This window comes from Marmota flaviventris, chromosome 9, assembly GCF_047511675.1.
Source record: "Marmota flaviventris isolate mMarFla1 chromosome 9, mMarFla1.hap1, whole genome shotgun sequence".
Classification (NCBI taxonomy): domain Eukaryota; kingdom Metazoa; phylum Chordata; class Mammalia; order Rodentia; family Sciuridae; genus Marmota; species Marmota flaviventris.
Genome location: NC_092506.1, coordinates 11,178,385 through 11,204,711, shown reverse-complemented (window position 1 = coordinate 11,204,711; position 26,327 = coordinate 11,178,385). Strand labels below are relative to the sequence as shown.

Sequence of the window (26,327 nt, the reverse complement as noted above, 5' to 3'; positions counted from 1 at the left end):
GGACAGTACCGTCTGTTTCCAAAATAATCAACATTTAAAAAAAAAAAAAAAAACACCGCATGCCCGGCCACTGTGGGGCATACCTATAATCCCAGCAGTTTAGGAGGCTGAGGCAGGAGGATCATGAGTTCAAAGCCAGCCCTCGCATCTTAGTGAGCCCTAAGCAACTTAGCAAAACCCTGTCTCAAAATAAAAAATAAAAAGGCCTGGGGATGTGGCTCAGTGATGAAGCACCTCCGGACTCAACCCCTAGCACCAATAATATAAAGGTAAAATAAAAAATAAAACCCCACCACTTCAACTCCCCCATCATGGAGGTGTGGGGAGGCTTGGAAGAGGAGAGGGCTTGGAGGACTAGGGTGAGCCCTGAGGATCCGACACCACTTTGGGGTGGCACCTGTCATTGCGTGTGTTTGCAGCTCCAGCTCAGGAGGGAAGCCCTGGAGCCCTTCCGGGGTCTTAACCCCCGTTACACTGGCTCAGGTATGCAGAGACCTAGGTGAGGGACCAGGTATGCAGAGACCTAGGTGAGGGACCAGGTATGCAGAGACCTAGGTGAGGGCTCAGGTATGCAGAGACCTAGGTGAGGGCTCAGGTATGCAGAGACCTAGGTGAGGGCTCAGGTATGCAGAGACCTAGGTGAGGGCTCAGGTATGCAGAGACCTAGGTGAGGGACCAGGCTGCTCCTCCCCTCTTCAGAGATTCCACAGGCTTTCCTTTGGGGGCAAAGATGCCAGGGTTTCCTCGACATCCTTGGCTCGGCCCAGGCATGGGCACATAGTAGGCCCTTAGCGTGCTTTTGTTTAACGGCTGCCCCACCTGCCCGGCCGCTTCACCCTTCGGGTGGTAAGCCTCTTACCCACACAAATCTGCCCTGGTGTTAAGCCGTGGAGTTGCTGGTACGAGGGCCATATTACTTTAATCAGATAATCAGATTACTCCCTCCCTTACATCTGGCAGGGATCAGTGCCTTCCGACAAGGGAAGTGAAGACCTAAGGCATCCAAGCCCTGGGGCGGATAACTGTCAGGTACCTGCTGTGAGCAGGCTGCAGGCCCATGCTCTGCCTAAAGCAGGTGCTGGGACTTCTGTCCACCCCCATCCCCCCATCCTGCAGGGGTGACTGGTCACAGCTAACCCATATGGCACATTGACATGGATACGGTGCTATGCTGAGTCCCTTCTGTGATCCCGTTCACTTGATCCTCATAGTCATCCAGGGCTACTGGGTGCAGGTGCAAGAAATGAGACTCACACTGACTTAAAGCAAGAAGAGATTTTCATTGGCTCACACGACAGGTTAGCAGACTTCAGGTATGGTGGGATCAAGGCTCCGGCTGCTTCTCTGTGCCCTTCTGGATTCCATTTGTGTCACACTAGCTTCCCTCGTGGCTTTGACAGAAATGCTTCGTCGTTGGTCCTGTCCAGCAAAAGAAAGACTCCGATTTCCAGGGTTTTCTTTCAACAATGAGGACGATTCTTTCCCAAAAGTCACAAATAAGTCTCATCTCACATCTCATTAACCCAAATTGGCTTAGAATTGCTCATCCCACAATCCAGTGGGTCTCAACTCTGATTGCACATCAGAATCGCCCTGGGGATTTTGGGAAAAAAAAATTGTGCTCAAGGACCACTCCAGTCTTATTAAACCAGAAACTTTGTGGGTGACACTCAGCCATTAGCATTTTCAGAAGCTCTCCGGGTACTTCTAAAACACAGCGGGTCTCAGGGTTAAACCCTGGGCATTATCTCCAAAGAAGTTTCTCTTCCCAGTGACCGGGAGCCTGGCCTGGCTACACAAAGACACGCGTCCAAAAACTGCACGCCCGTGGTCCGTTGATAGACCCCGTTGCCCTGGGTGTGCCGGCAATTAATAATTTTAATAAATCCTGTAATTTTCTTGTGAATAGCATAATTAGATTGCTTGGCAATTTGTGTGTGTGCTAAAAGCATTAATTTGTTAATGTAAACATCTGAAATATGCCGCAATTATTGTAAGCCCGTAAAGCATGTCTTGATTTCTTAATATCCTGGGAGCTTCCAGAATTGGAAGGGGCCCAGGCCTCTCTTGGATCCTGGAGATTCCAAACCTGATGTCCCGGCACAGGTTGAGCAGCCCTGGACCACAGCCCCAGCCCTGCCCTTCTGCAAAAGCTTGCAGCTTTCATCCCAATTGTCCTGGAGAGGTAATAGGTGATTGCCCCTTTACCAGGGCCTCGTGGGGAGACGTGTACCCTCTGCTCCTCGACTCAGAGCTTGAGCATTGATGTGCTTGCATCAACCGGTGGGACAAGCATGGACAGAGGTGTCCTTTCATGGATGGGCTGGTCCCTAGCACTTCTCTGTCCCGCTGGAAGAACACATCCAAGATGGCTGCTGCCCCATTAGCCCAAGCCTGGGGTGGCTAATTTTATGTGTCAGCTTGACTGGGTCTTCTTGGTGGTGTGTGTATGAGGATGGTTCTGGAAGAGCCTAGCATGTCGATCTCTTGGGGATCACCTTTACCAGTGGGGCTAGAGCGCAAACACCCCATGAAAGGCCTGGCCGGAAGGGAAAGGTGAAGGAAGGGAGGGATTCTCTTTCTCTTCTTGAGTGGACACATCCACCCCTGTCTCCCTGCCCTTGGACACTGGTGTCTCTAGTTCTTGTGTCTTTGAACTCAGATTAGCACACACCGCTAGCTCCCCAGGTTCCCCACCTTGGAGAGGGCAGATTCTGTGGGAATTCTTGGCGTCCGCCGTAACCACGTGAGCCAGTTTCCATAATGAATCTCACATATGTTTCTTTTTATTTATATTTTAGCAGTGCTGGGGATCAACCCCAGCGCCTCACACATGCCAGGCAAGTGCTCTACCTCTGAGCCCCGTTCCCAGCCCTTATTATGTGTGCTCTATTGATTCTGTTTTTCGAGGTGACCCTGACTGGTCTGCGACCTCTGGGTGACATAAGCAGCTGAACTGAGGGGGACCTGCTTCCTGGAGCAGAGCCACGTGGCCAAGTCCTACCAAGACACATTGCCGATGAGGGCGAGAATGCATGACTGTGCACGTCCGTAAGCCCAGCAACTCTGGGGGCCGAGGCAGGAGGATCTTAAGTTCAAGGCCAACATGGGCAATTTAGCAAGATAAGACCCCTGTCTCAAAATTTTAAAAATAAGTAAATAAAAAAAGAAGTGAAGATATAGCTCAGTGGAAGAGTGTCCCTGGGTTCAACCCCCAGTACCACCAAACCAAACCAAAACAAAACAAAAAAATATGATTGCTATTTGAAACCACTGAGTTTAGGGGTATTTGTTACACAGCATTAATGCAGCAGTAATTACCTGGCATAACTTCTTCAACTGTGCTGTGAACAGACAAACCGACCCTATTACTTTTTATCCCAGAGGACTTTAGGGGCCTAGCATAATAACAAAGAGTGCCTGAACAGCACTACATCCCTTTTGGGACCCAAATGGCAGCATCTCACATTTATGATGGTTATGACCAGGACTAAGTTTAAGCATAGTAATTGCAAGCATCAATTTTTTTTTTTTTTTTTTTTTTTTGCAATTAGCCTGATTCCATCTGGAACAGGAGGATGAAAGTAACTGTAACACCTTTTCTTGCAGATTACCTCTTCCTATAAAGCACGCAGCCCAGGGCCTGGCCCACAGGAAACATGTACAAGCAGGAGATCCCATATCTGCATTTCAATCACAGGACAAACTGATCAGAATCTTATCACTGTTCTTAGCTAACAGAACTGAGGTTAAGAGAGGTCAGATGACTTGTCTCAGGTCACACAACGCAGGAGTCACTGAACCAACGCCAACCACCTGATTCCAAAGCTTGTGTGTGCATGGGTGTGTGCGAGCGCGCGTGTGCGGTGTGGAGACTGAACACGGGGCCTCACACCCGCCAGGACAACACTGGACCCTGGAGGACCAGCTCCAGCCCCCAAACCATCTCTTCTCTCTGTGTCCTCTGCAGGGAAAGGTGAAGGAAGGGAGGGATTCTCTTTGTCTTCTTGGGTGGACACATCCACTCGGTGGGAGCTTGGCACACCCCGGGCGAGGAGGAATGTCACCGAGGAGGGACGGGAAGGCCCACTGGAGCCTGAGGAGCGCTCCTCACCCGTGTCCTCTCTAGTTCATCGGGCTCATAGCTGGGCTGGGGACGGGCCGGCCAAGAGGAGCTTCCCCCGGTTGGTTTGGGAGGATGGGGCACCCTGGGGCAGCTGCCTTGGGCTGGGAAGTAGGTCCAGCTCTGTCTAGGCCCAGTTGCTTTCCAGAATAAGATTCCGTTTACTCCCACGTCTAAGCAGGATCGCGCAGGAGGCAGGGCCAGGGTGAGGGCGGCCAAAGCCGGGGCCACCTTCAGAGCTCCCCGCCTGGGCCCTGCTGCCACGGATTGCCTCCTCCCTCTTTCCCAGAGGGAAACCTGAGCCCTGCTGAGCTGGCAGATTCTGGGGTCCAGACAGCTGTGTCCCCCACCCCCCTCCCAGAGCAAGGGCTTGTCCCTCCAGAGGGTAAGGACGGGTGCAGGGCTCCTCAGGGCAGCCGTGTGCCCGGGGCTTGCCCCACAGCCCGGGTCCAGGGGGCTCAGGGGGCAAATGCACTGAAGCCTCTGCTGGTGGGAAGGTGGGCAGCTCCTGCAGCCTGGCCCAGCAGGGAGAGAGAATGCCCAGCTGTGGCCCTGTGGCCCCTCAGACTCTGTTACCCTGAAGTGGGAACCGTAACTCGCGCATCTTGGGCCTGTGCAGATGCTCCAAAGAGGGTCCCTGGAGGATCGATCGAGAGGATCCTCTGTAGACCGCAGGGACCCGGGTCTAGGAGGCTGCTCTCGGCCTCAGTTTCTAGGTCTGCAAAACCGAGCAAGGACTCTAGGAGGACTTCCAGCCGGGACACCCCCCAACCCAGTCCTGTAAGAAGTTGTCCCTCTCACTCAGGCCCACTAGTGAGCATTAGGATGCTTCCGGTGTGACGCTGCGGGAGGTGCCAGCGTCCCCTGGGATGCCTACTGGCTTGAGTCCAGCAATTTCCAGTTGACCGAAAATATAGGACACAAAGGAACAAACATAATGAAACAAGAGGGACCCAGTAGAGGCAGATCAGCAAGGTTGGGTATTTTGCAAAACAACTGGTCCAGTCTTACCCAGTCCCCGTCATAAAACAAGGGACTCGCTGGCCTGAAAGAGGCTCAGGGCTCCCAGCCAGAGGCTTTGCAGTGTCCTCGACTGCACCAGGTTTGCAGGAATCAGCATAAAGGACATTTGAGGGGCACCCAGGGAACCTGAATACAGACTGTTCGTGAAATGAAGACGTATGGACTGGAAGAAGCTGTCGTTTTTAACTGAAGAGACAGTCAGATCTGCTCCAGTTAAACAAATTTATATGCACAAAGGGTAGACGATACCTTGTTTAGAGTGGCACTGCCCAGGTGGTGAGAGTCGAGCTGTTTTGACTCTTATATTTGCTCAGCTGTGTGTTCTTACAATGTTCACATACAACTTTGGTGATACTGAGAGGTTATTTCATTATTATGATGATGATTTTGAGATGTGGTCTCACTACATTGCCCCGTCTGGTATAGTACACCTTGGCTCAAGAGATTCTCCCGCCACGGCCTCCTGAATAGCTGGGACTACAGGCATGCACCACCCTAACCAGCCAGGAGTTTATTCTAATTACTTATTTATTTAGGGTGCTGGCGATTGAATCCGGGGCCTTGAACATGCTAGGCAAGTGCTGTACCCCTGAACTGTACCCCCGGCCCTTAAAAAGTTATTTTAGCTGGGCATGATGGCACACACCTATAATTACAGCTACTTGGGAGGCTGAGGCAGGAGGATCGCAGTTCAGGAGCAACTTAAGCAAGATCTTGTCTCAAAATAAAACGGGCTGGGGTGTGGCTCAGTGGTAGAGCACTTGCCTAGCATGTAGGAGGCCACAGGCTCAACCCCAGCGCCGCAAACAACCAAACCAAACAAAACGGTTATTTTAAATCAGGGAGGTTCTCTGCACAGTACTAACCCCGACAGTCTCCTTTGGCCTCAGCCTCTTCTCCCATCTGGAACCCACCATCAGTACTGGTATCTCAGGCCATAGCCTCCCTCGCCTCCAAAGACCACCCTTTCTCCCCTCCCTCCCGCTGATGGATGGAGGGATTTTGGGTACTTTTTTGGAGAGGAGCGTGCACTGGATATCAGTGATGTCAGCCTCACTGTCTGTGCTATTCCTTCCCTTTCCCCTCAGAGAAGAAATGACTGAGCTGAAGGCCAAGTCTGGGAAGAGCCCCGGGGCATTCCTGGCCCAGCCCATCTCTTTTGGAAGTCTTTGGTTTTTTTCCCAGCCGGGCGGTCAGCAGCCTCTGACATCCTCGATGGGCCAGGCACTGGGCAGTTTCACTGACGAATGTCAAGTTCAAGGGTGTTGATCGCAGGAAGCCCACTTGGCCATGCATCTGACATCACAGCTGTCAGGAAATACTCTGGGTCTCTGCTGGCCTTGTGCGTGTCTCTCAGTTGGCTCCAAACGTGGATGGGGAAGAGACATGCTCTTCCCTGGATCCCCTAAAGTCCACCACCTTGCCGCCCCTCCCCCAGGGGCCACTTTTCTGTATCCCACTCCAGGCCCAGGTGGAGGCCAGCTTTCTAGAGGCACCTAGACGTGAGAACTTTGGGACTGAGTTCCTGATAGAGACAGGAAGGAGAGTTTTACTGGATACAGCTGGAAGTGGGGGGGGGAGGTGGTAGGGGAGTGGGGCAGGGTGGAGACCTGGGGGGAGGGGCAAAGGCAAAGAGGTTGGGTGCAGCTTGGGAGAGAGGGCTGGGCAGAGTGAAGGCTGGGCCTCTTTTGCACCTGGCTTCAGGGACACCCACTGAAACCGTGGGGGATGTGGGGCCACACGGGGTTTTGAGGTGGGTAGTGTTTGCACGTTGGGCACGTTTTCTGGGGCCGCTCTGTGGAGGACGGATCAAGGGGAGCAAGGACACCATCCCAGAGTTGGTAACTCGGAACACTTATCGAGGGGGGAAAAAGGGGTTATTTAAAAGGATCAGCATCGGAGGCAGCTGCACATCCCCCAGGCGGGGGGCGGGGGGGGGGGCGCTTAGTGCTTCATTTCAGAAACAAATCACTCCCAGCTGACAAGAGCTCAGAAATGGGTTTCTTGAATTATGCAAAGGTGGGCCCTTGAGCAGGCCCAGCCCCCGCTCGGATGGCAAACGTCTTCCAATGCCCCCTTCACTGAGCTGAAATGAAATTCATGAATAATCGAATCTACCCTCACATGTGCTATTTAAAAAAAAAATCAATATAATATCCTAACTAAAATATGAAGCAGCAATAAAAGGAAAGTAATTTATAATAAAATAATACAAATTTCTGGAAGCAACAGCACAAGCCAAGGACAGGAGGGGACGGGATGACGTGGCCCCACATGCGCTCCATGTGGCCCCACTCACAGGGGCCGTGGCTGCCGCAGAGCAGCCGGACACAGGTGGCTCTGAGGGTGACTCAGACAAGCACCAGTGGCGCTGCGGTGGTGACATGAATTGGGCACCGAATCCTGGCAAAATGCCGAATATAACAAGGGACAATCTTCTCTCCGTGTACACAATAGTCTCATTCCCAGAAAATTCTGTGTATATTAGAAGCATGCAAAAATGACTTTGTGTTTATATATAAACAGATCACACACACACACACACACACACACACACTCCCACTGTGACAGTGAAAGATGCCCAGACTCCTCCGAGAGGAGGGGCAGTCTTGGCCTCATCGAGCGTCATTGTCTTCGAGCCACATCTGTAATGACAGCAGTTGAGACCAAAATGTAGGCATCTGCCAAGTCAATTTTGCACCTTTGTCCTGGTAGCCGAGAGTCGGGTAGGAGGAGGGTTGGAAGGAGGGTCCAGAGAGAGAGGGGCGGTGAGCAGGCCCCAAGAAACAGCATCCAACCAGGGCCCAGAAGAGACACCTGGCTGCTGAGACATTTCCTGTGATGGTTTGGACAAAAGATGCCCGAGAGGATCAAGTCCACAGGTCAGTTGTGATTGTCGCGATGCTGGGCTGTAATCCCTCTCCTCTGTTCCCAAACTGTCCAAAAAAGTCAGTGGTACACAGCAATGCTTGGTCGGGGATAAAGACCTCTTCACTGCCAGATGCTGGGCGTGTTTTACCCTCATTAAGTCCTAAGAGGCAGGAGGCTACGGGCTGACGTTTACAACGGGAAAACTAAAGCCCAGGAAGTCAGATTGCCTTGCCCAAGGTCAGCCAGCCGGTCCATGGGCAGCAGAGGGAGGCTTTGAGCCCTGGCCCCTGTGACCCACACTTGCTCATCCTGCCAGCAGGGGCCAGGCCTGTGTCTATATCTGGGCTTCAGAGGTCTCCGTCTGTAGATGACAGGCTCCATTGCTCTGGGCCCAAGGTAAGGCACAACATCATGGCGGAAGGGCATGGTGCAGACGAGCGGTTTAGGACAGGGCAACCAAGAAACAGAGAGAGCTCTGCTCACCAGGGTCGAAATCTAAACCAAAAAGCACATCCCCAGTGACCTATCTCCTCCAGCCACACTCCACCTGCCTGCGGTTACCACCCAGCTAATTCCCATCAGTGGATTAATTCACTAATTAGGTTACAACTCAGAATCGGATCATTTCACCTCTGAACGTTCTTGCATTATCTCACATGAGCTTTTGGGGGACACCTCATTTCTAAACCATAGCAAATAGATGGCAGAGGGTCAGAAGTGTGCATTGGAGAGTGTCAGAAATGCTGAGAAGGATGCTAGGTTTCCTGGGGACGTAGGACAAGGACCCTGCCATTTGAACTGGATCTGACGGGGAGAAGGACCCCAGGGAGGTGGAAGACTTGTGCTGTTCTGTCTTGCCGAGAACCCCCTCCCCCAAATGGCCACTTTGGCTTATCAACTCTTGTCTTCTGAACTCCAGATTTCCACAGCTCACCTGTTTCTCCTCCATTTGTTAATAGCTGCATTTTTAGGTATCTGTTGGCTGAGAAAAGACAGCATAAAAGACTGCTGCGAATTCAGCAATGCTTTCAGTGAATTTGAATGTCATTAATCACAATGGCACCCGCATACGTTTGGAAAAACATTGGATCCGTGGAAGCCAAATGCTTCCCAGCTCCGGCTTGGGGCACCTACAGACAATGCAGGGGAGGTCGCAGAGGTGGGACCAGGAAAAGGCACAGGAGGAGTAATTACTACACCAGCCCCACAGCCCCCAGGTCCCAGAGCTCCAGTGGAGGGGCTCAGGTCCCCACAGCCATCCTGGTCCACGTCACCTACACCCTGCAGGTATACAGGTCCTGAAGACAGGCTCTGATGGACAGAAGTATGATTTGGATATGGTTTGAATGTGTGCCCTAAGGTGTCACGTATTGAAATTTATTCCCAATTGTGAGGCATCAAGAGGGTGGAAATGTGATCTGATTATGGTGTCTAGAGGTAGAGCCTTTGGCAGGTGAGTAGGGGCCTTCACAATCAAATCCTGGTGGTTTTATAAGGAAAGGGAGAGAGATCAGAACACACACACACACACACACACACACACACTCATTCTCCCTCCCTCCCTGTCTCTTCCCGTGTGATGCCCTGGGCTGCCATGGAACTCTGCCACCAGATGAACTCCTTGACCTTGGATGACCATGAGCCAAAATAAACCTCCTTTCTTTAGAACTCCCCCAGTCTGCTCTGTTGTGTTAATAGCAACAGAAAACAGATAAGGACAGGCATTACTAGTGCCACGCATTGAAGAGAATCTAACTCCATGGGAGTTTAGTTACGTGACCTGTCCGGTGCCTAGGAGGTGCCTTCAGATCGGAGACCAGCCCGGCGTGATCCGCTGTGGCCGGGGGAGCCATTGCAATGAACGGAAAAGGAGCAGGTTGGGGCCACCTTCCTCAAAGTGACTGGAAAACTGGCTACAATTGAAAGGACTGTCATCAAGGATCTGACCAACTGAAACTGGCTACAAGGCTGGTGGGAAGAAATGGGAAAACCACTTTGGAAAACTGGAAAAACTGACCAAATCTAATCTACACACAGAATATCTATTCCTGGGAATACACTCAACATATACTCAACGGAAGTGAGAACATATTCTCAACAAGATTTTACACACACACACACATACACAACACACACACACTCATAGCACCAAGTATCCAGTGACTATAATTTGGAGATGTGTGAGGTGGAACCTTGTGAAATAGCCTTTCTTGTACATAAATTAGGTAAAAAATAGCGATTTCACAGGATTAACGCATAGTTTATTCATAAGATGAAATACTAGAAGCAACGAAAACGAATGAGCTCTTGCTGGATGCAGGGCTAAGGGTGAGTCTCGCTGCACGACACAGTGAAAGATCAACCACAGAAACAATTATTCTTTATTATTCCCCTGATGTGACGTTCTAGAGCAGGTTCCGTCACCCATGTGAGAGAGGTCGGAATGGCCATTGTCCTTGGGAAGTCCTGACAGGGAGGGGGCGTCCAGGGCCCTCCTGGGGAGCTGGGATGCTCTAAGTCTTGATCTGGGTGATGAGCACCCAGTCGCATGCATATGTAAAATAAAGTCGTCAGGCTGCACACTCATGATGAGTATGTAACGCTCACTTCAATTAAACAAACAAAAAAACCTCCTATTCCAAATGGCCCACAAGCAGGTGAAGAGACGCTCCACATCATTAATCATTAGAGAAATGCAAATCAAAACCACAACAATTACCACTCTATTCCTGTTAGAGTGGCTATTATAAAACAAAACAGAACCAAAAGTTAGAGAAAATAACCAGCATCGGTGAGGACGTGGACTCACCGTCCACCGAGGGTGTGCACAGAGAGACTGTGGAACACACTAGGGCGGACCCTCAAGTCATTAAAGATGGAATCACCATGACACCTGGCCACACCCCCCGCCAAGAACCACAGCAGGGATTGAACCCAGGGGCGCTTGACTCCTGAGCCACATCCCCAGCCCTTTTTTATAATTTTATTTTAGAGACAGGGTTTGGCTAAGTTGCCTCGGGCTGCCCTAAATTGCTAAGGCTGGCTTTGAACTCACCATCCTCCTGCCTCAGCCTCCCAAGCTGCTGGGACGATTGGCGTGTGCCACAGTGCCCGGCTTAAGGCAGGTATTTAAACAGATAGTTGCACACTCGTGTCCACTGCAGGCGTATTCAAAATAGCCAAAAGGTACAGACGACACACATGTCCATGGAAAAATGAAACGTGGTTTTTCAGCCATGGATTGAAAGATGGTGGGAACCACGCAGTCCTGACACACGCTACAACCCCGATGAACACTGAAGACCTTGTGCTAAATGAACCGGGCCAGACACGAAAGCTCCAGTACTGTAGGATTCTGCTGATAGGAATATGCAGAACCGTCAGATTCACAGATATGGAAAGGAAAAATTTTTAAAAACCACCAAAATTATCATTAGCCCCTGTATCCATGGGTTCACCATCCACAGAGTCAACCAATTGTGGATTAAAAACATTTAGAAAAAGCCGGGTGCGGTGGCGCACACCTGTAATCCCCAGCAGCTCAGGAGGCTGAGGCAGGAAGATCGCTAGTTCAAAGTCAGCCTCAGCAACTTAGCGGGACCTTGTTTCAAAATAATTTAAAAAGGGCTGGGGGGGGGGGTGTAGCTAAGTGGTTAAGAGCCCCCGGGATCAATCCCTGCTACTAAAAAAAAAAAATGTGTCTGTACAGAACATGTTGTCCTTCTCTGAACAACAGAAAATAACAAATATTTACAGAATTGACATTATATTAGGTACCGCAGGTCCCCTAGAGATGGTTTGAGGATGGGGGAGACACGTAGGGTACATGTAAATGTCATGCCATTGATGAGGCTTGAATGTTGGTGGATTCCCGGATCCTTGGGAGGTCCTGGAACTAATCCCTTACAGATATGGAGGAAAAGGTTCTCAGGGAAAGGATTCTGAGATCTGCCCTGAGGGTTCCCGGATTCACCCCACGCCCCTCAGCATGTGCTGTTCTGAGAGACCCCATTGTCACCTTGTCCCCAGAGCTCTGGGGTACCCCTCTTCATGCCAACTCAAAAGGAAGGGACATCTTCAAGAACTGCTTCAGCCACTGTGGGTCCCATTAAGAAGCCGTCGTGAATTTACCAAAAAGCCTGCCCTTCTGGCCCCTAGGAAGGGTCATCCTCAAGGGCTCAGTCCTGGGTTTCTGCTAACAACGCTCATGTTCTTAGAGGGTCCCCAAACCTGGGTCAAAGGGTCAGGGAAGCGCAGACTGTGCACCTGATTCCTTACCACCAGCCAACAAGGACGGCATCGGTCGACCCATTTACCTGATTAAGAAACTAAGCCTCAGGGAGGTTCCCACAACCAGAAAAGGGGGTTCAGGTTTTGGAGCTGGCTCCACGTGACTTCAGAGCCCAGTTGTGGAGCCCGCAGCCCCCGATTGGCCTGGGGAGGGGCAGGCTCTGTGAGCTGGGGGCTGCATGGCCCTTCCTCAGAGGAACGAGGAGGTGGGGAAGAGCAGACAGCCTCCCGCCTGCCAGAATAGGGTCTGGCCCCTGCACACCGGGACCCGGGGTCTTCACCCCATGTGCATTCGGTAGAGGAGGGTTCTAGCTGTAGGGGCTCCTGTGCTTCCCACAGGGTACCTCTCCTCCCCCTGGCCAGAGTCACCTTGAGGCATGTTTTGAAAAGAGACAGTGAGGGGTGGGTTGAGGAGCCTGTCAGGAGTGGAGGAGAGGCTCACAACAGGGCAGGGCACTCCTGGTAGTACTGAGTGGAAAATGCTTGAGTGGCAATCAGACTGGTGTGTCAGTCCCGACTTAGCCTCCACCATGCTCTGCAACCTGAGGCAAGTCCCTTACCCTCTCTGCGCTGTGTGTGTGTGTGTCTGTGTGTGTGTGTATTGAACTCAGGGTCTTGTGCATATGAGGTAAGCACTCTATTAACTGAGCTAGATCCCCAGCCCCGGTGCCTTTGTTTTCCTATCTATACAACACAGGGGTTGGAATGCTCGATTGCACAAGTATTGAGTCCTACTTCAGCTACCAGCTAAGTTCTGGGCTGGTGGGAAAGATGGATACTGAAATAATTACAAGGCACCATGCATTTTGGGGGAGAAGCCTACAGGGATGCAGGGACCCATGGCTAACAGATTCAGCCCAGATTTGGGGATTGGTTGTAAGAATGAATAGCAACCCTGGTCTCCCCTGGGCTCTAACCTGGAACCCTAAGTCACTCCTTGTCCTCCAAAAGCTCCAGATCTCCCAGTCCCTGCCTGGAGTTAGCACATCAGGGGCTTCAGATCCCAAATGAGGGACTCTCACCCTTGTCTTCCCGATGAGCCTGAAAATAGACCTCAACTGGCATTCTGGCCAGCCTGGTGGCACGTGCCTATAATTCCAGCAACTTGGGAGGACAAGGTAGGAGGATCATAGGCTGGAGGCCAGCCTCAGCAATTTAGTGAGGCCCTAAACAACTGAGGCCCTGTCACAAAAAGTAAACAGAGCTGGGGACATAGCTCAGTGGTATGGCACCCATTAGTTCAATCCCCAGTAACAAATGAACCACCACAAGAAAACCAAAAAACCCTGTCATTCTCAGAAATCAAAACTGCCCAGAATCAAGCAGAAGGGCTGAGAAGAGCCGAGGCAGAGGCCCTGTGCAGCAGGACTTGCAGGTGAGGGGCTGGGGCGAGGCCTGGAGGGCCCAGAGCTCTTCCAGCAGGGCAGGGGCAGCTCAGGCAGCAGGGACGCGGGTCCCTCTGGCCCAGGGGTCCTCCACCTCAGCCGGGAGCTGGGGTCACTTGCGGAGTTTTAAAAACTCCAGATGCCCGAGTCTCAGCCCCAGAGAATGTGCCCTCATTGGCCTTGGGGTGCAGCCTGGGCAGGACAGGCCAATGGATTCAGTTGGGAATCCGTGACCCGGCAGAAGGCCAGACACTTCACAGAGGCCAAACCGGTCAGAGGGCAGCCAGCTCTGTCCAGGGAGCAAGCAGCTGGGCTCTGGGCAGTGTGAGGGGCGGGTCCCCAGAAGGGCAGCGAAGCCGGGAACAACCCACCCCACTCTAAAGCCCAAGCCCAGACAAATTACAGGAGACCCAGCTACACTGGGACTTCAGAAGGACAACAAATCGCGGTGTGAGTAAGGCCCACGCAGTCACTGGGTTGTATTTATATTTAAAAAATTGGCTATCATTCATCTGAAATTCAAATTTAATTGTGTGTCTTTTTTTTTTTTTATTTGTTCGATCTGGCAACGCATACCCCCTACCTGCCCCCCACCCCCAACACACACTGAGCCCAGAGACAAAGGTGTGGGATGTGGGTTCCAGCTAGATTCTTTTTTTTTTTTTTAAGAGAGAGAGAATTTTAATATTTATTTATTTGTTTGTTTTTTAGTTTTCAGCAGACACAACATTTTTGTTTGTATGTGGTGCTGAGGATCGAACCCCGGCTGCATGCATGCCAGGCGAGCGCGCTACCGCTTGAACCACATCCCCAGCCCTCCAGCTAGATGCTAACACGTTGGTGGCCTTGCCAAAGCACTGCCCTCTCTGAGCATGATTCATCTCACCTACTGCTAATATCCCTCCTGCCTCAGGGAGCAGGCCTGGAAAGACACTGAGCTTTCTATAAAGGCACAAGGATCTTCTCACTAAGAAATCAGCGGTTTGCAAAAGCCTTCTTGACCTGGGGCTGCTAAAATGAAATCAATCTCTCTCTCTCTCTCTTTCTCTCTCTCTCCTTCCTTCTTTCTCCCTCCTCCTCATCTCACTCTTGCTGACATCCTCAGGGCACCCAGACATGCCCCAGCCCTAACAAACAGAAAGAGTTCATTCCATGTCACTGATTAGTGGTTGTGGGCCTACTATGTGCCAGGTAAATAGCCTACTAAGTGCTGAAGATATGATGTCGACCAGTTCCTGCCCACAGAGAGCTTCTAGTCTGGGGGTGAGGCCTGAGCGGACAAAGTTGAATAACCACCAAGACGAGGTCGTGGAGGCCAACCTTGGTAAGTGCTCTGAAGGAAATGGATGGCGTGCTTACAGAGAGCCAGTCAGTGTGCCTGACCCTGCTTCCTCCAGGAAGTGTCCTTTGAACTGTTATCTAGAGGGCGGGGCAGAGGAGGGCTGTCCGCGGAAACCTGTTGGGCTGGGGCTGCCATGTGGAGGGAGGGCAGGCAGAGAGTGGCAGGAGAAGAGGGCGGACAGGGTGGCGGGGCCAGCCACGCTGGGTAGTGGAGTCTCTCCCTGGGTCTCTGACCCAGCAACTCCGGTAGTTTCCTGTTACTGCTGCAACAAATTGCCAAGACTTTGGTGACTTCAAACAAACCTATTATCTTACGGTCCTGAAGGTCAGAAGCCTGAAGCGGGTCTCTCTAGGCTAAAATCGGGGTGGCAGCTGTCTGTGCTCCTTCTGGAGCATAAAGGAGAAGCCCGGTCACCTTGCCTTTTCTAGCCCATGTTCCCTGGCTCCTTTCTGGAGCCATCCCTGACTGGTCAGGCCTCTCCCAAGCTGCTGTCTCTGGTTCTGTCCCTCTCCTGCCCCTCTTCCATTCATAAGGATTCTTGGGTTGACACTGGGCCTATCCAAGTAATCCAGGGTAATGTCGCCATCTCAAGGTCGGCTGATTTTCAACCTTAACTCCACCTGCAGCCTTGATTATCCTTTTCCATGTAACCGAATACATTCATGGGTTCTGGGGATTAAGGTGTGGACAAAGGACCATTATTCTATCCACCCTGCTATCAAAGGAAAATGAATGCAACGTCCACCGAAAGGCTTGTACAAGCGTGTCTCCAGCAGGCTCGGTTCCACTACTACAGCAAAATGTCTTAGACTGAGAAACTCATCAACAATGGAACTTTATTTCTCAAAATCCCAGTTGTCGGAAAGTCCAAGATCCAGGTGCAAGCAGATGCGTGTCTGGTGAAGTTCAGACTCTCTGTCTTTAAGATGGTGCCTGTCATGGTTTAAATCCAGAAGGTCCCTTCGAAGTTGATGTGTTGAAGACTTGGTCCCCAGTGCAGCCATATCCAGAGGTTGTGCTTAGGTGAAGTGATTGGATCATGAAGGCTCTGACCTCATCAGTGGACTGATCCATTTGATGGATTAACAATTCGAACTACTGGGAGGAGGTGGAAACTGTCGGCAGGTGGGGCATGGTTGGAGAAATCAGGTCCCTGGGAATGTGCCTTGGGGGAGTCTATCTTGTTCCTGGCCCCTTCTTCTCTCTCCTTCCTGGCTGCCAGGAGCTGAGCAGCTTCCCTCCCCCACACCCTTCCACCATGATGTTGTGCTTCACCTTCGGCCCAGAGCAATGCAGTTGGCCTACCATGAACTGAGACCTTTGGAACCATGAGCCAACGTAAACCTTTCCTTAAGTTGTCCTGTCAGGTATTTTGGTTATAGCAATGAAAAGCAAACAAACACAGTGCCTCTTGCTGTGTCCTTACGTGGCGGAAGGGACAAAGGGGGCTAGCTAGTTCCCTTGTACCCTTTTAGAAGGATGCTAATCCCACCCACGAAGGAAAAACCCTCATGGCATAACTACCTCCCAAGGGCTCTACCTCCAAGCGCCACCACCTTGGGGGTCAAGTTCCAAGAGATGAATTTTGAAAGGACACATACGTTCACACCATAGCACAGATTTACTGGAAAAAGACTTGATATCCATCAACAGCAGAATAGATTAGCAAATTAGGGTATCTTCACCTAATAAAATATTGCATTGCAATAAAAAGGAATGTTACCCACAATAACAAGGATGGATTTCACAGAGATAAAGTTGAGAGAGCGTGAGATACAAAGGATGCAGAGTACAGGATTTCATTTACAAGAGGTTCCGGAACAAATAAAACCAATCCATGGCTCAAAAGTTCAAACAGTGTCACTTCTGAAGGGTAGAAGGACATGCAGACCTGGAAATTGTTCTGAAACTTCATCTCAGTGTGGTTACATGTATGTACGTGTGTAGAAATTCACCGAGCTGCATGCCTTACCATGTATATGTTACACCTAAGAAAAATTGGAGTCTATCTTATGTGTGTCTGTGTGTGTTTCTGGGGCTGGGGTTCCAACCCAGGGCCTCCCATGGATGGGAAAATACTGCTGGGCTATATCCCCAGCTGAAGGAACTCACCTTACCAGCAAGGGGAAACGGCAACAAGCAATTGCGTGACATCATCTGATGTTCACTTATAAAAGCTTGATCTGTCTGCTGGGTGGAAAATAGAAGAAAAGAAAGAGCCACTGCAGTGTCCCTGAAGGCACCCTGGACTTGGAGAGCACTGGTGGGAATGGACAGCAGTGGGTGGCTCAAAGATGTGTGGGTGACAGATAGATGGACTGATGGATGGACAGATGATTCAGTGGATGGGTGAGTGGGTGGGTGAAGGGACAGATTAGGTGGGTGGGTGGGTGGGCAAGTGGGTAGAGGAGTAGGTGGGTGGCAGAATGAGTGGGTGGGTGGGTGACCTGGGGGATGGGTAGACTTCCTTCAGAGGACAGAGTCCACTCTGGTGGTTGGTGTCCAGATAGTACAGATGAATCACACTAGTCGGTAAGCACACACGCTTTCCCCTGAGACATCTGTGTTTACACTCTGGTAGCTCCCCAGTGCCCCGAGGAGAAAAACTAGTTACTACGATGCCCCCCGGGGAGCAGAACTTACAAATAGGCTGGTTTAATGAGATGCGAGGATCTCCCAACCCTCTGGGCATTGCAGGGAAAGTGCTGGAGATACCCACGTGATGGGGGACAGCGGGGTGGATGAGGCAGAAGTGGAAAAACCTCCCAGAAGGTCCCCTTGGAAGCATGGGTCCTCTTTCTCCTCTGTGTCATCACCATTGTCACCAAACCACCATCACTATCACCTTCTCCAGCGTGTCCCTCATCACCCTCCGCCCTGCTCCCAGGACGGCAAACTGTGATAACTCAGGTCAAAGATGCGGGCTTGCAGGCTCCCCTCCGGTGGAAGGGAACGAACGGCTTACCTCTTGGACAGGACCTTGGCATATGTCTGCAGTGGCTGACCTGCCAGTCCCTGGACTGCCAGCAAAGCCATGTGGTTCAGCCCCCACGTCCAACCTGTTTGCCCAGTAATCCAGTCCAGTCACTTCACAGCAGTGGGCAAGCCAAGAAAGTCAGGGGAGAGGCCTGGCAGCGGAGGGAGAGCAGCTGTTTGCAGAGGCAAGGGGGTCTGAAAATCTACCAGGGGTGCCCAGATGATGGCTCCAGGTGTCCCAGACCTGATTCCCACACATTTCCTAGACCTTGCAACCGGCTAGTTTCTCTCCCTGTGGGAGTCTGACAGCTCAGCCTCCAGAGCTTTCTGTCCCCTCCCCAGGCAGGCTGAGTCGGTGCTGGAGCTCTGTGGGTAAACAACACTCCCCTCTGTTGTCAGAGGAGACTTATTACCTGGTGGCAGCACTGAGCAATTCCTTCCACCCACCCCTAGCAGAGGCGCCAGGACTCAAGGTGGGAGCCAGCACCCTACAACACTCAGGGGTGAAAGACCCAGCCTCCGGGGGTGGGCAATGATCTCACACTAGCCACAGGGCTCGGCAGTCAGTGGCCCAAACCATCCCAGTCTGCAGCTGCTGGGAGCTGAGGGTCTGCAGCCGGGTACAGCTGTGCCAGCTGTCGGAGATGGATTATGTGATGAAGCTCCACCGTGACTCACATTCCAGCAGAGGGGAAAATGCGCAAAAGTTATATGTTGTCTTTGGGGTGCCCCAAATCCTCTTGGTTTTGTCTTGCAAGATGTTCGGCTTGCGGAGTGGAGCATGGTGGGGGGGGGGGGGCAGGCGAAGGAAGGGGGTGGGGGGAGGCAAGGGGAGCCTATCTGTCTCCCGTCTCCAGCCGACTCTGCCTGTCACACACCCTCCATCGCCTCTAATAACAACACTCAGCATTTAATCAGCCCCTTTGTGGAAGCAGGCGATGTCACACTCATTCATTAGTTAATCCACACAGTCCCCTGGGAGGAGGAGCCATGTTATTATCCCCACTGGGACCCACAGGGAAACTGAGGCCAGAGTGGGAATTTAGCACGGAGCAGAGGGAACGCAGCCCAGCAGCTGGACCAGGACCAGTCTATGGCTTGTCATTCTTTCCAGTGCCCACACTCTTGTCCTTCTCCCCAGCTCCAGTCTCCCCATGACCCTGGTGACTATCTCCAAAGGCCCCTGGCCCAACTTCGTCAGAACTGGGCTGAAAGTGACTCCAAGAGAAAACCACAGCGTCAGAGCTTCATAGCTGCAAAACCAGGCTGTTCTTCCAATGGGTCTCAGAACCAGGGGTGGAGGTGATGGTAGTGCCCCCCACCGTCATCAACAGGTTTGCTACCTGTGCTGGCAATTCTGGGATTTGACTGTAGTGGTTCCACTGAATTGGAGACCGGGACTAACACCTGACCACTTGAGGATCCCCGCCCCCAGTACTGGGGATAGAACCCAGGGAGCTCGACACCGAGCTACATCCCCAGCCCTATTTATTTTTCTTTACTTTAAGTCAAGGTCTCATTAAGTTGCCCAGGCTGGCCTTGAACTTGTGATCCTCCTGTCTCAGTATCCTGAGTAGTGAGTGCCAGTGTGCCCAGCTGTTTGGGGATCTTTATCACATATTTAAGGGTAAGTGTGGAACCTAGAACCCAAGGTCCTCATGGAGTACCTTCTACATCCTTGCAACTGGTGGTAAATGCAATGGAAGCCTGTCGAGACACTTTATAGCTGGAATCATCAAAGGCTCAGCCCTCAAGGACAAAGACTTAGGTCAGTCTACGGGGGGCAAAGAACCCTGATCAAATGAGATTCGGGCAGGAGGCAATCCGGAGGAATAAGGAATTAGAGGAAGGAAGTCATAAATACCTTCTAGAAGTTTGCCATCAGTTACGACAATAAAGCATGTGCCTTTACCTGGATGCCCTTGTTTGTCACTGGAGTCTAAATAATTAACCACTTCTTTTGTCTTTTCTTAGGGGACAGATGCTGGGGATGGAATCCAGGGCTTTGAGCTGGCTAAGCATGCATTGTACGGGTGAGCTACACTCCAGCCTCTGTCTTTTCAGAATTGGAATGACCACAGTTTAAAACTTTTTTACCTTTCCTGTTCCTTTTCTCCAGTATTCATAATAACTTTTTGTTTCCTCAAGCTCTAATGTGCACACAGATCACCCGGGGATCTGGTGAACAGGCTGAGATTCTTGGGCCTGAGATTCTGCATTTCTAACAACCTCCCCATTTGTGCCAATGACCATGTGGAGTTCCAAGAGTTCAAAGGATATGCTGGTGGTTGTTAAATGCACCTTTTAATCCAGTGGTTGAATGCCCAGATGAAATCACTTGAGCACCTGAGGAGGAATAGACATCACTGGGAGATCTTGATTAGTAGTAGTCTCATCATTCTGGAGGTGGCTGAGCATGGAGTATTAGAATTTGTTGGGTGAGGACAAGTCTGGATGAATGAGGAGTATTTATATGGGAGGGGGGACATGCTTGCACATGGTCTCCTAATAGGTGTCTGTGCATGGAGCAGCCAAGGGGTGGAATGAGACCATCTTTGGAGTGGTTACTGACGACTTCTTCTTTGGGGACTTTTGTCAATATGGAAGAATGTGCCAACAGGTCTGTATTACACGGCACTTTCTGCCCCAGCCATAGCTGATAGATTACAGTCCACATTGGACCAATAATTCTTTCTTCCTGAAATTTGGAACTTTGAATAAGGCGACATTAAGTCCTACTGTTTTGATTCTGATGAATTGCAATGATCTAGTAAAAAGGTCCCTGGACTGTGATTGCTACAGTCAGTCCCTAAAGCCCTGCTGATCTCTGTCCTTTCTGAACTGTGGTGGAGGATTGTACTGCTCCTTGAATTCCTTGAGGTGTCCCCACTCCCCATTTTCCTTTTCTACCTAAGCCACAGTTTGCCTTCAAAATAAATAAATAACACAAGACTCCTTCCAGGAGCGGCTGCATCTGCTTCAACAGCAGGAAACTGTCCTGGACTCACAGTTTCACTTTCAGCCAAGTGTCCAGGTAGTTTTCAGGCTGGACTCCACCTCCACACACCCCTTTATATCCAGCCTGTGGCTCCCACTCACACTGAACCGCAGCCAATCACCCTGATTTCTTGGGATGGCAATAGGGCTCAGGAAATGTGTTAGAGGCACTACCCCTGCCTGAAGCGCGCACTCCTCTTTCTGCTGCTTACGGATTTTCTGCTTGACCTTTGAGACCTGGTTGAATCATCATGACCTTCCAGACCCACCCCCAAGTCTCACTTCAGAGTCCTTTCTAAGGGGCTCTGTCGGCCCTCGGTGCGGAGCTCTGCTTAGTCCCCTCCGTCTGCCTCGCCCAGCAGACTGAGCTCCTTGAGGGCAGGGCCCCTGCTCTGCTTCTGTTTGTGCCCACCCACTCGCTCAGCTCTGCACTACGCATGGGCATTGCAGGGCCCCTGCTAAAGAGCAGCTTTCAGGAAGGCGTGTTAAGCGACTTACAGCCCAGAATGAATGGGCGTGTGTGAAGGAGAACAGGAGGGGCGATTTACTGCATTTACCAGAAATTCAGAATTGACCAAGGGCCTCTTTGGATGTCAGGCACGATGCTGGACATTGTGAGGGGTGGTGTGGGGGTGGAAGGGAGGACACGCGGTGATGTGCTCCGACTCCTAAAGGAGCTGCTCCGTCACCCCGAGGAGGTGGAGCCCATCTCTCTTTCCTCCCTCCCAATGAACCAGTTCTCCAGTGATCCTACTTGCTTTTTTTTTTCCCTCTCCCACGCTAAACCCGGTCACGCGGGGCCTGAAGGAGGGGGACCCAGGGAGCTCCCATCCCCACATGCAGTGCGGCCGGCCGGGTCCTCCCGGCTGCCCCCCGAGCCCCGGCGGAGACCAGAGCCCACAGCCCACCGCCCCCACACGCGGCCAGCGCCCGCCAAAGGCTCCGATCGCTCGGGCCTCGGCGTTGCTCCCCTCCCTGGCGCCAGGGGGCGCTGCCGCACCACGGCCGTCGCCATGGTCACCGCTGGCGGCGGAGTGGGGTTTACGTAAAGGACGCAGCGTCCCCCGGGGGGCGGAGGCGGCCTTCGCGCCGGCGCCGGCGCCCTGCGGAAGCGGCGTTAGTGAATCGGGGCCTTGGGGAGCCCAGGATGGAGGTGGCGGTCGCCGCGGCGGTGGCGGGCCGAGCCCTGCGGCGGGCGGGAGGTAAGAGGGGCCTGGGGCGCGGCGGGCTGGGCCCCGGGCGCGGGCGCGGTGCAAGCGGCGCGGCGGGCTGGGCAGTGTCCAGGGCGCGCGGTGGCCGGCCCGACGGGCGGCTGCCACGCGCGCCAGTGGCAGGTGTGAGGTCCGCGGAGCTCCTGGCACCGTGTGGGGATGGTGACACCCGTGGCGCGGGTGTGGGCAACGTGGGTCTGGCACAGGCAGTGTGGTTTTCCGGGCACGGGTGTCAGAAGACTCACCCCAGCCTTGGCGTGGTGGTAGCCGCCCAGGTGTGAGGCGGTTGCAGCTCTCTGGACAGGTAGGTGGTGCGCACAGCCCTCTTACGGTTCAGGGTGGGAGGACTGCTGGTGCTGGCATGGGCGTGAGGAAGTGCTGCCACAGCTTAGGTGCTGGGATGGTTCTGGCCTTGAACTTGATATGGTCTGGGATGATGGCACTGGAGGTTGAAGAATCGGTGTCTTCAGCATGGCAGGAGTCCCTGGCATGACTCCCTTCAAAAACTGGCCTTGGCTCAGTGCAATGTCAGAGGACTGTCTGGCACCATGAGGGGGAAATTGGTGGCCCTCAGACTCTGGGTGGATGGGAAGGTAAATGCCCACCCTTCCATTCTGGAGATAATGAGGGGGCATTGCTTCGGTCGAGAGGTTCCAGCTCTAATGCCTGCTGGGTACAGTGGACTGAGAGCTGGAGAAGCTTGGTGTCCTTTATAATGGACATGAAAGAGAGACACCAGGAGATGCTTCCACCACAAGGTTCCTGATGGTGACTCAGAGACTAACCTAGGTATAGTGTTGTCTGGGGGCATGTATTCATCCAGCTTCTGGAAGACAGGAGGGATGGATGGTTCTCAGTGGAGATCCCTGTCACTGAATGTGTCATGGGAATCATGAAAGTGCTGAGAGGTGTCGGTGGGTCAGGGGACTGTGTGGTGCACCATCTGTCTGTAGTACCTTGACTCTTCCTTCTCATGGGGTTGGTGGGTGCACTCTGGGAGTTTTTTCTCTTCTTTGATGCTTGGAAACCTTTGGGTCCAGAGGATCATTTGTGGGATGCTTGGGAGGTGCTTCTGCAGCTACTGGGAGTGTGCTAGGATTGCATCTCCCCTCACCAGTCTTTTTGGGAAGCTTTGGGTAAGGGTTGTGCTCAGTGTCACAGGGTGTCCTGCTTCACAGAGGGGCAGTTTCCAGACCCCTGGAGAAGTCTTAGGATGTGGGGGAAATCTTCCAGTCTTTGTGGATTTCTTAGGGGAAGTGGCATCTGGGGCAAGAGAATAAAAAGGGTGAGCTTGGAAGGGTCCAGGGAAAACATTTTAGGAGCCCAAAAAGATGAGGTTGAGGATATTGGAGACTAGGGTGGCAGGTGGTCACTGATATGCTAAGGAGGATGTTTGGAAATAGACTGTTGAGTTCCCTGAAGGTGAAGTATTGTCCAAGTGCATTTGGAGCCAGATAACTTGAATTCCAATCTTGGTTGTGTGACCTTGAGCAGGTGACTCTACCTCTCAGGGCCACTTTATGTGGTGGATGGTAATCATAGAGAATGAAAGGAGATGGTGCCCGTGGAAACCCTCTGTAAACAGTAGAAGGCTGTACAAAGGTCAGGGATTCTCTTCAGGTAAAGAGACCAGGGCAGGAGGCTCTAGGCCATAGGAAATGGGAGGCCTGGAATGTGATTTGGGAGGAAGGGAGCCGGAAGGTTGAAGCCTGTCATAGGGAATTAGAGGCCCTGAGAGTACATGCTGGTGGGGAAAGTGGGATCTGTTGACACTGTGAGTCAGCTACTGAGCTGAAACCAGGCCCCAGGTCTCCCGAGGACGGTTTTGAGCATGGCCGCAGCAACTATGGAATCCTGCAGGAGTGGCCCAAACAGGATGAAGCCCTTTGCTTGGGCTGCAGACACTTCTCGTCGTTTGGGTAGGTCTGGGAGGTGTCTGCGGCTGACAGATCTAGGGTACCTGTGTGGGAGGGAAAATTGGGAAGTGTGTTTTCTCTGGAGAATTCCCCTTGGCTCCAGGTTCTGAGGTTGGGGGTGGGGAGAAGTCACATCAGCATTTGGGGGGCTGTGGCCTGAAGAACGTAAAGTGGGTCAGGGCATCCAGAGTGGGACCAGGGCTGGGTGACCCTGTGAGGGAGGTTGAAGCCAAATGGCAGAGACTGGGGACAGTGGGTGATGCCCCAGACCCATGGGGGAAGGAAAAGGGACAATGAGCACCCTTAGAGGGTGCTCCACGGGTAGCACACAGGTGTGGTGTGAATTCTCCAAGGACAACTGTCCCGATGTGGTTCTGTTTCTGGCTCCAAGACCACCGCAGGTGGGGAGATGAGGCGGGCTGCAAATTGCTTAGCTTTCAGCCACCAGGAGCCTAGATCCTGACAAGGGGCTGCAGAACCTGAATTACAGACCTTCGGACTGGGAGGCCTGGCTCAGGGAAGCCTATTTCTGCTGAACCGAGGCTGGTTCTGGAGCATTCCCTGTGGATGTCTGCCATAGCCAGCAACCCATGTCCCGAGCTTGCTCCCCAAGGCAGAAGTTGTTGGTTTGTGACCAGGCTGCAGGGTTGAACCACTTGTGTGGGACATGGCCGGCCAGGCTGGGTGAGCTGACTTTTCCATGCCGTGAGACTCGCCCTGTCCCAGTGGCTACTGCTTGGACACTGGTCTGGCATTGCAAGGGCTTCCTGGGTCGTTCCCAGGTTGGCCTGAGGGTGCCGGAGGCCTCCCGCACACCCTGCAGTGCCTTTCTACCTCCCGAGGGAGTTAGTTGGCACTTCAGCTTCCGCCTGGAAAGCTCTCTTTAGTGCAGAGTCCGTGAAGGAGGACGCCTAGCCTCCCTGTTGTGAATACCCAGTGCTCGTGTCCCCTCAGCTCACCCTGCACACCTCCGCCTGTTTGTTCTGATGGGTGGCTCCGCCTTATGGTTTTGGGCTCCAGGAGCCCTTTTCAGCCACCCCTTGCCATCTGCTTGGGGTGCTGGGACTCTGCGCAGCCGAGCTGGGCTGCAGGCGGGGCGGATCAGAAGACGCTGAGAGGAGGGGTTGGCCTCTGTTCTCCAAAAGCAGAGTCCAGCTTTCTTCCCGAACTTTCTTCCCAGTGCTGGGGCTTGAGGCAGTGGGGAGCCCAGTCAGGTGACCGGCCCTTGTCATTGTGCACAGATGCTGATTTTGACAGACTCCAGCTGAGGCAGGGGTAGTAACGCAGGAGTGGACACGAGGGCAAGCTGCGTCAGGAGCTGAGGTTTCCAGCTCTCCTTCTGGCTCCCATTCCCAGTTTCTTTATCCGTGTGTCTCCAAAGTTGCTGTGCTCAGCTGCTGGCAACCTTTCCTCTCTCAGCTGCCCCATGAATCATGGTGCCCGGCTACTCTGCTCAAGGGGTGCCAGGGAATCAGGCATCTCTGGCCAGAGGATGCTGACCAGTGCTGGGAGCATGGGGTCAGAGGGCCACAACTGAAGGCACAGCCTGTCAGGGGAAGCCACTCCCTGCTCTGACCCTCTTCCCAGGCCAGAGGGGGACCTCAGCGTTTAATCACCTGTTGGCCCAACACTCTGTCTGAGTTCAATTTCTCACCAGAACAGCTCTACATTACACTCCAGTGGACTGGGCAAGTGGCGCTGGGGGAGATCTCAATGAGCGTGTGGTCAGAGGAAGATAGCTCTGATAGAACCGCGGAGCCCAGGACACTGGAGGATGTGGTTGCCTTCTCGCGGCAGCGCTGAAAACTGTTTATCTTGATTATTATTTTTTTTCCCTTTCGGATAAGGACTTGAGCTGGGCTTGGTCTTTCTGGGTTGGACAGGAAAGCATTCATGTGTGGGGCCTGGGAGACCCAGGAGGCTGCCTGTTGGTGGGGACTTCTTTGCTGTAAGGAGCACAGGGAGGTGACGTGGAGGGGATCAGCGTGGCCAAGGGGAAGGGTGTCGTTTTCGTGCGGTGTTTGGAGCAGCACCCAGGCCTCCAGCAGGTCGAGGTGGAGAGCGGGGACTGGGCGCACCCCTCCAGGCTGCCCAGGAAGTGCACGTGTGTGCAGCCGCGTGTGCCCGCGAGTGTGTCTGTGGGAAGTGAGGGCTGAGGGGGCGTGGAGCGGCTGGTGGCGTGGGAATTTGTGG

General features: G+C 52.7%; 1 protein-coding gene across 1 annotated transcript in view; it reads left to right on the top strand.

Annotated features, from left to right (window-relative positions):
• The first annotated feature begins 22,122 nt into the window (after positions 1-22,122).
• The window catches only part of Dagla (diacylglycerol lipase alpha), a 68,698-nt gene continuing 64,493 nt past the window's right edge, over positions 22,123-26,327 (top strand). The window contains exon 1 of the mRNA XM_071616116.1: positions 22,123-22,209. The gene's annotated coding sequence lies outside the window, so the exon portion shown is untranslated. The remainder of the gene's footprint in view (positions 22,210-26,327) is intronic.